Source organism: Antechinus flavipes, chromosome 1 (assembly GCF_016432865.1).
Source record: "Antechinus flavipes isolate AdamAnt ecotype Samford, QLD, Australia chromosome 1, AdamAnt_v2, whole genome shotgun sequence".
NCBI lineage: Eukaryota > Metazoa > Chordata > Mammalia > Dasyuromorphia > Dasyuridae > Antechinus > Antechinus flavipes.
The window spans coordinates 371,277,566-371,293,019 of NC_067398.1; positions in this window are offsets into that span (position 1 = coordinate 371,277,566).

Below are 15,454 nucleotides of genomic sequence, written 5' to 3' on the forward strand. Positions count from 1 at the left end.
ATATAGAGGAAAGTGGTTTAGCAATACCAAACCAAAAACTATATTATAAAGCAGAAGCTATCGATATTATTTGTTTCTGGCTCAGAAATAGAGTTTTGGATCAATGGAATAGATTAGATTCACATGACACAACAATGAAGGCCTATAGTAGTTTAGTGTTTGACAAACTTCCAAACTCCAGATTGTGGAATAAGAACTCAGTATTTGACAAAATTTCCTGGGGAAACTGGAGAATAATATGTCCGAAACTCTGTGTAGACTTACATCTTATCCTCCGTACGAATTAAGGTAAAAATGGGTACAAGATTTAGGATAAAGCATGATACAAATTAGGAGAGCAAGGGATAATTCCCTTATCAGATCTTTGGAGAAGGAGGTAATTTTTGACCAAACAAACAAGAAACAAAAAAACAAACAAACAAACAAACAAACAAACAACAACAACAACAACAAACAAAACAAAACAAAACAAACAAACAAAAAAAAAACCCTAGAGAACCTTCTAAAACAAAATGGACAACTTTGATTACATTAAATTAAAAAAAAAAGTGTTTGCCCAAACAAAACAAAGAAAACCAAGATTTAAATAGATGTACAAAGCTGGGAAAAAATCTTTATAGCCTGTGTTTATGATCGATGTCTTATTTCTAAAATGTAGAAAGAACTGTCTCAATTTTTTAAGACTACAAATCATTCCCCAATTGATAAATGATCAAAGGATATGAGTAGACAATTTTCACATAATGACATTAAAGCCATTTAGTCATATGAAGAAAAAAAACTGTTTAAATAACTATTGATTAAAGAAATGCAAATTAAAAGAACTTGGTGGTACCATCTCATGCCTCTCAAACCGGTTAAGGTGACAGGAAAAGATAATGATAATTGTTGGAGGGGCTGTGAGAAAACTGTGATACTAATGCATTGTTGGTGGAATTGTCAAATGATTCATCCATTCGGGAGAGTGATTTGGAACTATACCCAAAGACTATTAAATTGTGCATGCTTTTTGATCCAGCAATGCCATTACTGGGTTTATATCTCAACAAAATCATAAAGGAAAGAAAAGACCTACATATGCAAAAATGTTTGTTGCAGCTTTTTTGTGGTAATGAAGACTTGGAAAATGAGTGGATGCCCATCAACTGGAGAGTGACTGAATATATTATTGTATATGAAGATAATGGGATATTATTGTTCTATACAAATGATGAACACATTGGTTTTGGAAAGACCTAGAAAGATTTACATGAATTGATGCTGATCAAGACAAGCAGAACCAGGAATACATTATATACAATTACAGCAAGAATGTGCAATTATCAAATATGAAAGACTTGGTTCTTCTCAATGATTCAGTGATTCATAGCAATTCCAATAGACTTTGGACAGAAAATGTTATCTGCATCTAGAAATAGAACTGTGGAGATTGAGTGTAAATCAACATACTCTGTTCACTTCTTTTTTTCTGTTTTTTTTTTTTTTTGTTTGTTTGTTTGTTTGTTTCTCTCTCATTATTTTCTCAGTTTTGCTCTGATTTTTCTCTCCCAACATAATTCATAAAGCAATATGTATTAAAAAGTGAAAAATTATGGCTAAAATTTGAATACAATGAAATGGAAATACATGCATACTCAACAAGGTAAGAAAAGAACCGATTACTACAATGCAATGTAAAATGAAGTTTTATCAAATGGGATACGTCAACACTGGGAGGAGTCAAAGTAATTTATTGATATTCACAGTCAGACACAGCATAGAAGGAGATAGAAAAATAGATACAAATTATATAATGGATAGGGTCACAAGGAGCTCCTCTTGCCTCCATCAATTCATAAGAAACCTGGAAAATGGGAATTTGAAGAGTCCATTAACTTCAAAGCATCACAAGATCCAAAGCTATAGAGTGCCTATATTTGCACAATATTTTCATTTAAAGGTTCTCTTTGGAAGATTTTATGCTTTTCATGACTTTCTGGAGGAAATACTAAGGTTACAGAAGACATGTTGCTTTTGCTTTTTCAGTAATATTATTCTTTTCAGTTTTAGTCAAGGACATGTATATTGCCCACTGCTTTCAATATGACAATGTATAGAAGTGGAACCTATAAATAATATCTTCATTGTAACATACCACATGACTAAGAAAACTGAATGATCTTTCTAACCACAGAATAGTTTTGTTAAAACAAAAATATGTATTCTTCCATCTCAGACATTGCCATCTTACCAACTTTGATTTCTACTTCTTTGCTTCCTTTGTTCATGATTTATCACTAATCTAGGACAGTCTTGAAATGACATAAGCTATAGATTCAACTTATTATAATAAAGAATAAAGATTACAATGTGGAAAACAACAACAAAAACAGCACATTTTAGATCCATTAGATTTCTTTGGGATATGTAATACTGAGACCAATTATGTATACATTATCTATGCAAACCATAGAAAAGAAATTTCTTTAACCCACATCATTAATATAAGTTTCAGTGTCTTCATTCTTTTTGCCATTACCACCTTAATTATCATTGTCATAATAATTATCTTTATTTATTTATTTTTTTATATATTATGGTCAAGTTACTACACCTAATGATTAGGTGACTGGAGGCAAACATACAATTTATTATCCTCAATTTCAAAGAGTTTGAAGTCTAGCTGGTAAAATAAACCAGGTAAGATTATTTAAAATTGTTGAAATATTTATTCTTCCTTTAATATCTGCATCTCTTATAATAATAAATCATAATTATGAGTAATGTTCAAATGATCTATTAAATTGTGGAAAACACTTTATATATAGCATCTGTTGTTTACATATAACATATTATGTGAGGATCAGAGAGACACATAAGAGCTTTCCAAAACCTAAAATTCTATGAAAGTACTATGTGTTATCAGAATGTTGTTTTATCCTGAAAATAGTCCTATAGGATTAATACTATTTTTTTTATTTCCATTTTACTTGTAATTATATTGCAGTTCTGAGAAGTTAAGTAAATCACTGGACTATAAACTATTAGCTAACACTAGATATTAAATGTCTAAAGCAAGATTCAGACTCTGATGTTCTTAGTGCTTGATTCAACTTTTTGCCACTATGCCACTTAGTTATCCTGAAATGATTAGTTTCAGTGCCAAAGCTTCTTCTTAATTGTGACACTGGTGTCCCTTCTCATCATTGTGAATGAAATCTAAGAGTCCACAGGAAGAAAGATAATGCCAGCTGGGATATTTCTCAGTGATATCTGCCCTACCAGCAACTGGGATTCTCTCAAAAAGTTTGTTCTCTTCCACCAGTCAAATTCATTTTCACATCTTTGGCTATTTTCCAAGGTAAGAAGATGATGAAAGGAAGGCATAACATATACTGGTTAAGCTGCCAGGGAATTCTGCTGCTAAAGAAAGGTTCTGGAAGGATAAAGTCCCAGCTGGATTGACTTGGAATGGGGATTATAATTAGAAGTCCTTTCTGACCTTAATGTTCACATATTACAATATTTTCCTGATTTTGTTCCATCTTGATTGGTGAAAATTTCAAGGTTACTTTCCCATCTCTTTCTTTCTTTTTTTTTTTTATTTAATACCCATCTCTTTCTGAACTGAACCTTAATCTCAGGGAAAATAGAAAAGCCCAAATCTTTTCCCCTTAATGTTTCTAAAAAAAAATGTTTCTAATTGAAAATGAATCAGAATCATCTTGATTTAAGTATTGGATGAAACAATATTCTTAGGAAATTTTAAAGCTGCCATAGGATTTGTACAACAAACAAAAGGACTGATGTCAAATGGACTCGTTTCCTACAGAATAGCTTAATTGAAAACTGTTTTCATGGAATTGACTAGTCTCTTTACCAGTTTCTTATACTTATTTTTTCTTTCTGAAATCTTTCTGATTTGCCTCTTCCTCAATAAAAAATGTTCTTCCCTGTCTCCAATTTTCTTAGACAATGTATTTAATTTTGCCTTCTTAAAATCTTACCTAGTTTTAAAGTTATCTGTTTACATTCTGTATCTGCTTTTCTCATAATAGAATGTGAGCTCCTTGAAGGAAAAGATCTTTCAGTGATAGAAGCAGGGACTGGAATATAGAATGTGATTGGTAGATATTTGTTGAATATTAATGTCTCTTACTTTTCTGTCACCAAATTTATTCTCCTAAATATTTAAAAATAATTTGAAGTTTAGGGGATGTTAAGGAAATTTTGTGATTTTTAGATGTAGAGTTTTTATTGAAAAGAAATTACTGTGACTATTTTCTTGCCCTTTTTACATTTCTGCCACTATCACTAATGTACTGATGACTCTCTTTATGCATGTAAAAATATATCAATTCACTTAACTAGTATTTGTTTAGTATGTATTATCAAGGACTATGCTAAGAATTGTGGTAGACTTGAAATAAAAATGCATTTTTCTTTTGATCCTACTGTTTATGCTCTAGTTGCAAAGAAAAAAAAAAGTATATAGAGAATGTCCATTGGGATACAATTATGGTATCTCAATAATAGTATTTCCACAGAGATGATCTGTATTAATAAATTTTTCAGTTCATTTCATTAGTTAGCTAATACAGACTAGATTTATTCTGATTTACAAATGTGATGCAAAATGTAGTATCATCAGAAAATTGTGGTAGCAGTGAGGAGAGATAGACTAGCAATCCACAGTTTTTCATGAAGTTGCATTTTCCAGTCCTCAGAGAAGATAGAAATAATCCCCTTTTAACCATGAAATATCAAAAGCATTTCCTTTTGTCACAGAAAAGTAAAAATATGGGTCTTCATAATAACAATAAAAAATTCAGAAGTGGATGAATGTATAAGTTCAAGGAGATATCTATCAGCAAAGAATTGATGTCAACATTGAAAGTGGTTTTAGAAGAGCACCTCAAGGATTTGTGTTTGGTTTTATGCTTGTTATCATATTCATGAAGGACTTGGATAAATAGATAGGTAGCATGCTAATAAAAATTTCAGATGAAACAAAGTTGGGAAGTATTAGGGACAAGTTAACTGTCCTACTGTTTCTTGTTCAACCCATCCTTGAGAAGCAGAAGTACCATTAAATCAAGACCCAAACTATGTATTGTATCTTAGTCAGACTAAGAGACACAACTGTACCAACACGATCCAAATATTGTTCCTCTTCCATTTCTCTCCTAACCAATATAGATAGGAATAAAAACCACAGAACGTCTGAGCGGACATAGTTTTTCCACCTGCCCAATTCACTCTTCACAGAATATTCAAGTATGACTTGACTCTATATCCATTGTGCTTTCCCAGTGGTAATATATTTTGAATACTATAAAGTTTATTATTCATTTACCACCAACTTTTTTGTCCTCCATTCTTGAAGAGGATCAAAATGACATTACTATGTTGGGCTCAAGGCACAGTATATGTTGACTAAGCTTGCCCTGATAAATATGAGTTCAGAAGAATCCACTACATGTCAGGCACAAATAGTCTATGAATATATCTTTATATCTTATGTTTCTTTTGAGCTACTGCAATTCTGTTTTGCACATAGAGCCCAGTGTCTTTTTTTGTTGCAGGCGCATCATGGTGAGTGGTCTTGGGCCAGTGTCTCCAGTATCTCACTATTTATTCTCAAGTTCTTCAGGGAGATCTTGAAAGTGTAATTGTAGCACTTCTTCTGACTGACCTTCATGTGAGTGTTATCCCCGCATGAGTTCTCTGTAAAATAATCTGATTGGCAAATGTACGTTTGACATTTGAACATTGTGGACCATTGGAGTTGCCCTCTCTATCATTTGAATGTTTGGCAGTTCAATTTGAGAAAGAAACTCAGCATCAGGTACTTTATCTTGAGAGGAAAATCTTTAGAATCTTCCTTAGACTACTCAGTGAAAGCAATTAAGTTTCCTAGCATGGAATAGGTAATTTAAGATTTCACAGGCATACAGCAGTGAGGCCAGCACAATGTCTCTGTAGTCCTCTTCTCTCTCACATATTCTTTTGAAGCATCCAAAACACTGGGCTAGCTATAATAAAGTGTGCATCAACTCATCATGTATGCATACATCTCTAGAACATATACATCCAAGATAAATGAATCTATCCATGGCATTCAAAATTTCTCAGTTAACTCTAGCTTATGATTCCAGGTAAGGATGGTACAATGCTCACTGGTAAAGAACCTTTTTTTTTTTTTTTTTTTTGGGGGGGGGTGTTAATTATCACGCCAAAGTTAGTACAAGCAGTAAAAAATCAATGAAAATTCTGTTGCATCTTAGCCTCAGAGGCTGCAATTATTAGCAAAGGAGAAGTCACTTCCTCTATTTTGATCTTGACTTATAATCTTTTCTAATTAATAAATTTGAAATTAAATAATTTACTGTCAGTATGGTAACTGATTTTGATGCCATTTTCATCATCATTGAAGATATCCAACAATATCACTGAAAATATCATGCTAAAAGTGAGAGCAAGTTCACAGCCCTACTTTACTACATCGGTAACTGGGAAAGCATAAGAGTATTATGCATTATCTAGAATTCATTGCAAACATGTTGTCATAAAACTGGCATATGATGCTGATGAATATCTCCAAGTAATCAAATTTTGCTATGCTTTTCCTCAAGCCTTTATGACTGATATTTATTTGTATAATGTAGATTTCATTGTTCATTTAACAGCAACTTACTTGTACTTGATTCTTGAAGAGGATCAAAATGACATCACCATTAGGGTCAAGGAACAGTATGTCTGACTAAGATTCGTCTGATCGATATGAGTTCAGAAGACTCTACTACAGGTCAGACACAATCCAAATTTTGGAGAGGAGCTGTCTCTAAATTTCATGTTTCTTTTGAGATACTGCAATTCTGTTTTGTACATACAATCCACTGACTTCTTTGATGCAGGCACATCTTTTCAAGTTAAATAATTTACTATCAGTATGGGAACTGATCTCGATGCCATTTGTCACATCAATGAATATTATGTTCAGAACTGTTTTGCTCTTGGCATTTTTCCTGAGTTATGAAACAACAAATATCATACCAATGATTTCTTTCTGAAGTCCTACTGACTTTTAGGTAAATAAACAATTTCTGGGTAAAGGGTAAACCTATTAAGGAAGACTCTGGCAAGAATCTTGCTGGCAAAAATTAAGAGAGATCTATTTCCCTTTGATTGTGACAGAGCAACCTATTTCATTTTTTTCTTTATAGAGGAGTATAATGGAGGCATCCTTTAACTCCTGGAAAATAAACTCCTCTTTCCCTATAATCAGAAAAATGTCAATCAGCTTTTCTTATGAGCAGTACCTCTGGAGCCTTATAGATCTCAGGGGAATAGAATCAGCACCAGATGCTTTGTCACAGGAGAGGGCCCAAAAGGCATTAAAACTTCTTCTTTAATTGAAACTTCAATTGAATATTCCCTACAGAGGAATTGATTTCAATCTGAGATATATGCTCAATGGCTCCTGTACTGTTTCATGATAGTGTGTTAGGAACCTTAACATGTGCAGCCTATCTTTCTATGATTATGTCCTTTTCATTAATTAATGTAGCTTTATCATGACTAAGTAGTTAAAATAAACCAAAGACCATTGGCCCATAAATAGCTTGCAAGAAATCATATAAGCAGCTGGATTGTTATTCTTAGTGTAAAATTGAATTTCAGTTTCCTTTTTACTTAATCATGAATCCCACAGCTGTGTAAGCACTGCATACACTTTATTTTTATTGAGTTAAATGTTGCTTTCTTAGAGACAGACAAACTTTCCTGCTGATAAAGCCTGTGGAATTCTCATTTTTCATTTATCTGTTTCTGAATATTTCCATCATTTTTGTGAAAAAAAATCATGATATTTGCAAGTATTGTGACTTAAATGAGTAAATGTAGTGCTGTACACCAAATCTCTAAAAGCTGCCCACTTCTTTTCTGGTCCATTGTTGCCAAGTGCTTTTTGACATGTGCTAATCTGTTATTCTGGTCCTTTCTTTTGTTTTAGGATCACTGTTCATGATGAATTTGAATATTTAGCTTGGAGAGAATAAGTCTATGATTGGTCCAACCCTCTGTGCCACACAATACTTTTATCACTCTCACATTTTGTCTATCTCTTCTCCTTACAATGACACAAACTGTTAAATGCATTCCTGGTCAAAGACACATAATTGTCCTCTTAGATAATAGATTTTGAGTTTTCCTCTTATATTACTATTACATTGTATGTTTCCATTGATACACAGACACCATCCTTAAATGTTCTTTTTCTTTTCCCCCAAAAATGTTTATCTATATTATGATGCATGAAATTCTCATTTTATATTCTCTGAGTTGTTATTGGGTCTCAAGATACCTCTTTCATGAATGAAACTGATACATGGGTGGAATAACATATAAACTATAAATCATCTTAGTATAAACTTTGTAAAATAAATTCATTAGCTAGTACCTTGAAGAAATTAGAAACCTGAATTAATATTGCACAGAAATGATTAAGTTTACAATTGAGCATGGGGAACTGTTTAGACAAAACAGTTATATATAGGTCTATTTTGAATGGCAATTGCCAATAGAAGGTCCACTGAAAAATAAAGTTAGATTCTAAAAATCCTTTGAAAAGATGCAAAAGTAAAATGGCAAAGTTGAGCATATTGTGCTTTTATTTTGTAAGGTGAGAGTATTGGAGACAGATCAAGGAACACCTTTCTCTCTGTAATGCATCAATCTGTCCTCATTAATAAATTCTAAGAATTAGAGGAAAAATTTCACATATAATATTTCAAATAAATCATTTAAAAATATCTCTTTCTGAAATGGTGCTTTTAATTCTATATAATCCATTTTTTTTCATTATCCAATTTTATTCTTACTTGATAGGATTCACAAATAATTTAGGATTTTCCAGGGAAAGGCAATATGAGAGGATGTAAAAATTATCTATTTAGAGTCAGAAACCACATACATCCAAATGCTATCTCTTCCCTTAACTATGAAAATGATCTTGGGACATTCCCATTTCTGAGCCTTATTTTCTTTATCTAGAATTTGAAAATTTGGGCTTAGATTATCTCTAACACCCTTTTTAGTCTTAAGTAAACAATGAACTTTATATCAAAAATTGTTAAAATTTTAAGTGATTATGTTTAGTCTTTAAGTATCTTTTAAACACTTTCCACATGTTAGAGCATATGCTGTCATAACTATAATGAAAAATGTAAGACAATAAATATGCATATGTCCTAGAAGAATATACAACCAATTTAAGAATATCAGCTTTGATGAAATGTTGAAGGAAGTTATTTTAAGATTTGGAACATTTCTACCTAACTTTTTAGCATCCTTCTTTCTCCCTAGGATTCTCATCACAGATCCTGAAGCATACTTACATACTTACTTACTACATCTATATATATTTATACACATAAATGCATGCATATGTATTCTCTGTATATAGGATACACATATAGTACACATTGTCCTTCTCTATAGAGTGTTTGATCACTGAGGGCACACAACATTTATGATCTTTGTCTACCTAATATATATCAAAGTGTTTCACATATGGTAGATGTTTAATACATATTTTCTTATTGATTGATATTTCTCTCTCTCCAAACTCTAAAGGACATTCATCTTTTCAGTTACCCTCACAGGAATTTAAAGTGTTATTTTTACAAACATTTTTAATTTTTTAATTTGAGTTCCTTAATATTGAAATATCTCAAAAACTCAACAAATAATATTGCAAAGGTGAAATTTCAGATCTTTTCTGAGTCAGAGGGGAAGATAATTTTAAACTAAAGGTATTAGTAACCTTTTTTTTTTTGAAGAATAATAGACTTTTCTTTCTTTCTTCTTTTTTAATAGTATTTTCATTTTTCCAATTACATAAAATGATAGTTTTCAACATTAATTTTATAAGATCTTGAGTTCAATTTTTTCTTCAATCCATCCCTTTTCCCTTCCATCTATCCAAGCAATCTGATATAGGTTATACATTTACAATCATGTAAGCATATTTCCTCATTGGTCATATTGTGATAGAAGAAATAAAACAAAAGGAAAAAGCAACCAAAAATGTGAAAATAGTATGTTTAGATCTTCATTCAGACTTCATAATTTTTTGTCCTTTGATTATGGATAGCATTTTCTTTCATGAGTTGTATGAAAATGTCTTGGATTATTGAATTGCTGAGGAAAGCTAAGTCAATCATATTGGTCATTGCCCAATGTTTGGTTACTATGTAATAATGTTCTCTTGGTTCTGTTCACTTCACTCAGCAATAATTCATGTTAAGTCTTTCTAGGTTTTCCTGAAACCTGCCTACTCCTCATTTCTAATAGCACATAGTATTTCACTCCCTTTATATATCCAAACTTGTTCAGTTATGCCCTAGTTGATTATTATTTCCTTACCTTCTGATTCTTTACCACCAAAAAAGAACTGCTATACTTTTTTTTACATGTAGGTTCTTTCCCCCCTTTATTTTAGGCTTTTGGAATATAGATTTGGTACTATTATTGCTATATTAAAGCACAGTTTGATTACACTTTGAGTATCATTCCAAATTTCTCACTATAATGGTTGCATCATTGGATAACTCCAACCAAGAAAACATTAACATACTAATTTTCACACATTTTATCATTTTACTTTTCTGGTATCTAGTCAATCTGATATATAATAATTGTGGTGGTACCTCAAAGGTTTTTTTTTTTTTTTAATTTCCAGATTATTTCATTTTTCCAATTACATGTAAAGGTAGTTTTCAACATTCATTTGTTTAAGATTCTGAGTTATATATTTTTTTCTCTCACCCTTCCTTACCTCTCCCTTTCTCCAGACAACAAGCAATCTCATATAGGTTTTAAATTACAATCATTTTAAATATATTTCTATATTAGTCATGTTGTGGAAGAAAAATCAGAACAAAATGGAAAAAATATGAGAAAACAAAACAGAAAAGATTTTATTAGTATTCACATTCAATCTTCTTAGTTCTTTCTGGATGTGCATGACATTTTCTGTTCCAAGTCAATTAGAATTGTCACTGTATTGCTGAGAAGAGCTAGCTTTACAAAAATTGATTATCACATAATCTTGCTGTTACTATGTTCAATGCCCTCCTGGTTCTGCTTACTTCACCTTAGTGTTGTTTTAATTTGTCTAATTTATATAGTCTAATTGACTTTATTTGACTATTTAATTTCTTTAATCAATAATATATTTAGAGCATTTTTATATGATTATAAACTTCTTTAATTTCTTCACCTGAAAACTGCCCATTCATATCTTTGGCCATTTATCAATTAAGAATGTCTTGTATTCTTATAAATTAAATGCAATTCTCTAGGTATTTGAGAAATGAGGTCTTTATCAAAAATAGTGCAAAAAGTATTTTCTATCTTTTTTCCTTTTCTTCAGAAATTCATTACCTTTGTTTTGTATGTGCAAAATCTTTTGAATTTAATGAAACCAAAAATATTAATTTTGCATTTCATAATGTTCTCTATTCCTTGTTTGTTCATAAATTCATCCCTTTATCAGAGATCTGACAGGTAAATTATCCATCAATCTCCTTATTTGCTTGGAGTTCTACTCTTTATGTTTAACTTATGAACAAAATTTGACCTTACCTTGGAATGGGGTGTGAAATGTTGGTCTTTGCCTAGTTTCTGGCATATTATTTTCCAGTTTTCCCAAAAATTTTTGTTAAACTGTGAATTTGTATCCCAGAAGTTGGAGTCTTTCAGTTTATGAAATAGTAGATTTCTAAAGTAATTTGCTATTGTTTCTTTTCCTTTTTTATGAAGATCTTTATTTTCAAAACATATGCATGGATGATTTGACAACACTGATCTTGTATAACCTTGTGTTTCAGATTTTCTTTTCTTTCCCCCAACTTTGAAGCCTAGATGGCAAGCATTCCAATATATGTTAAATATGATAAAATATATATTAAATCCTAACATGTAGTTTAACATACTTAACATATATTGGACTGCCTGCCATCTAGGGAAGAGGGTGGGGGGGAAGGAGGGGGAAATTTGGAACAGAATTACCCATGCATATGTTTTGTAAATAAAAAGTTATAATAAAAATATATGCTAAATCCAATATGTATAAACATATTTATACAATTCTCTTGTTGCACACACACACACAAAATCAGATAAAAATAAGAAAGTAAATGAATAAGAAAACAAAATGCAAGCAAACAACAAAAAGAGTGAGAATGTTATGTTGTGATCCACATTCAGTTCCTACAGTCCTCTCTATGAGTATAGACTGGCTCTCTCCATCACAAGATCACTGGAACCAGTATCAATCATCTTATTGTTGGAAAGAGTCATATTCATCAGAATTGATCATGGCATAATATTGATGTCGCTGTGTAAAATGATTCTGCTCATTTCACTTAACAGTAATTCATGTAACTCTCTCCATATCGTTCTAAAGGATTAGAATTAGATTATTTAATTTCCAATTAACTTTTGATCTATTTTCTCTTGGCCTCCTTATATTGAATGTGATTTTTATTGTATCATGATCTGAAAAAAATGTATTTACTATTTCTGCCTTTCTGCATTTGATTTTGAGGTTTTAATTCTCTAACATATGGTCCATTTGTGTGTAGGTTCCATGAACTGCTGAGAAAAAAATAAACTCCTTTCTGTCTCCATTCAATTTTTTCCAAAGATCTATCATAACTAACATTTTTAACATTTACCTCCTTAACTTCTTTCTTATTTATTTTGTGGTTTAATTTATCAAGTTCTGAGAAAGCAAGGTTGTGATCCCCCATTAATATAGTTTTTCTGTCTATTTTTTTCTTACATCTCTCTTAACTTCTCCTCTAGGAATTTGGATGCTATACCACTTGGTGCATATGTGTTTAGTACTGATATTGCTTCATTATCTATGGTACCCTTTAGTAAAATATAGTTTCTTTTCTTATCTTTTAAAATTAGATTCATCTTTCCTTTTACTTGATCTGAGATCAGGATTGCTACTCCTGCTTTTTTTTTTTTTTTTTTTTTTTTTTTTTACTTCACTCAATTCATAATAGATTCTGCTCCATAATAAACAATAAACAATATATTATAGAATTCTGGCTCTTAATCCAGTTTGCTATTCACTTCTGTTTAATGAGGGAATTCATCCCATTCAATTTGCAGTTAAAATAATTAATTCTGTATTTCCTGCTTTTGATGACCACCTCCCTCAAAAAGTCCTTCCCCTTTAGAGGCTCTCCCTTTTTTTATACCTTTCCCCTAATACTTCTGTTTTCCCTTCTATTAGTCTTTCCCTTTCTTTTCCTCCTTCCTCCCACTTCCTTACAAGGTGAGAAAGTTTCTCTGTGAAACCAAATATATCTGATATTCTCTCTTAGAACCAAATATGATGAGAATAAGATCCATATCCCCTCCCCCCTTCTTTCCATCAATTATAATAGGTTTACTTTGCCTTTTCATGAGATGTAATTTCCCTTATTTTATCTTCTTTTCCCTATTATTCCTGTACAATCTCATTTCCATCTCTAGTTTCTTTTTCATATTATCATAATAAAATCAAATTATAGTTGCATTCTCTAAGTATACCCATAACAGAAATATAGTTCTCAACAGTTCTTTCTTTTTTACCTTTTTATCCTTCTCTTGAATTCTATGTTTTGAGATCAAATTTTTTTGTTCAGTTCTGTTTTCTTCATTAGAAATAGGTGAGGTAGAGCAAGATGGTGGAGAAGGCACACAGACTTTCTAAGCTCCTCTCATAACCTCATAATAAATTATTAAATTCAGCCTCAAAATTAGTGCTTAACTGGTAAAACCCACAAGGATTAAAAGAACAACAACTCACCAGCCAAAGATAATCTGGAAGATCACCAGGAAAGGTTTGTCCTGAGGGAAGGGAAGAGATCAGCAGAGGCAGGGAAGTAGGAAAAGCTAGCAAACAGAGCTGACAGGAAAGGGAGTGGCCTCTGAGGTTAGAATTGATAAATGGTCAAAGAATATGAACAGACAATTTTCAGATGATGAAATTGAAACTATTACTACTCATATGAAAGAGTGTTCCAAATCACTATTGATCAGAGAAATCCAAATTAAGACAACTCTGAGATACCACTACACACCTGTCAGATTGGCTAAGATGACAAAAAAAAATAATGATGAATCTTGGAGGGGATGTGGGAAAACTGGGACACTGATGCATTGTTGGTGGAGTTGTGAATGAACCCAACCATTCTGGAGAGCAATCTGGAATTAGGTCCAAAATGTTATCAAACTGTGCATACCCTTTGATCCAGCAGTGCTACTACTGGGCTTATACCCCAAAGAGATACTAAAGAAGGGAAAGAGACCTGTATGTGCCAAAATGTTTGTGGCAGCCCTGTTTGTAGTGGCTAGAAACTGGAAATTGAATGGATGCCCATCAATTGGAGAATGGCTGGGTAAATTGTGGTATATGAATGTCATGGAATATTATTGTTCTGTAAGAAATGACCAGCAGGATGAATACAGAGAGGCTTGGAGAGACTTACATGAACTGATGCTAAGTGAAATGAGCAGAACCAGGAGATCATTATACACTTTGACAACAATATTGTATGAGGATGTATTCTGATGGTAGTGGATTTCTTTGACAAAGAGATCTAACTCAGTTTCAATTGATAAATGATGGACAGAAGCAGCTATATCCAAAGAAAGAACACTGGGAACGAATGTGAACTATTTGCATTTTTGTTTTTCTTCCCGGGTTATTTTTACCTTCTGAATCCTATTCTCCCTGTGCAACAAGAGAACTCTTTGCTTCTGCAAATATATACTGTATCTAGGATATATTGTAACATATCTAACATATATAGGACTGCTTGCCATCCAGGGGAAGGGGTGGAGAGAGGAAGGGGAAAAATTGGAACAGAAGCGAGTGCAAGGGATAATGTTGTAAAAAAATTACCCTGGCATGGATTCTGTCAATATAAAGTTATTATAAAATAAAAATAAAAAATAAAAAAAAAGAAATATTTTAAAAAAATGAAAATTACAAAGGTGACTCTGTCATAGGCTGACTGCTCTGTCTTGATTACAAAGCAGTAAACTGACAAAGAAATTAAAGCCAAAGGCAGAAAATACCCTAAAAAATGCCAGAATCTAACAAGATCTGGTTATAACCACCCAAAACCAGAAGTGAGGGACCCAACATAGACCATAACACAGCTCTGTAGTCACATTCTGCAGTATGGATTTGCTTGGGACAGTTACTAACCTGCAAGGCAGGAGGGCACAGCCTGAGGCAACCTCTAATCTGCACAGTGAGGGGCTCGGCCTGGAGCACAGAATTTCCCCAGGGGGATTGTGCTTCCTGGGCAGAGATACTTCTGGTCTATGTGGGACTACTCTCTGGTCAGCTGCTAATACCCACAACTCCCCAGTGGGCTTTGGCTTGGGGTACTGACACTTT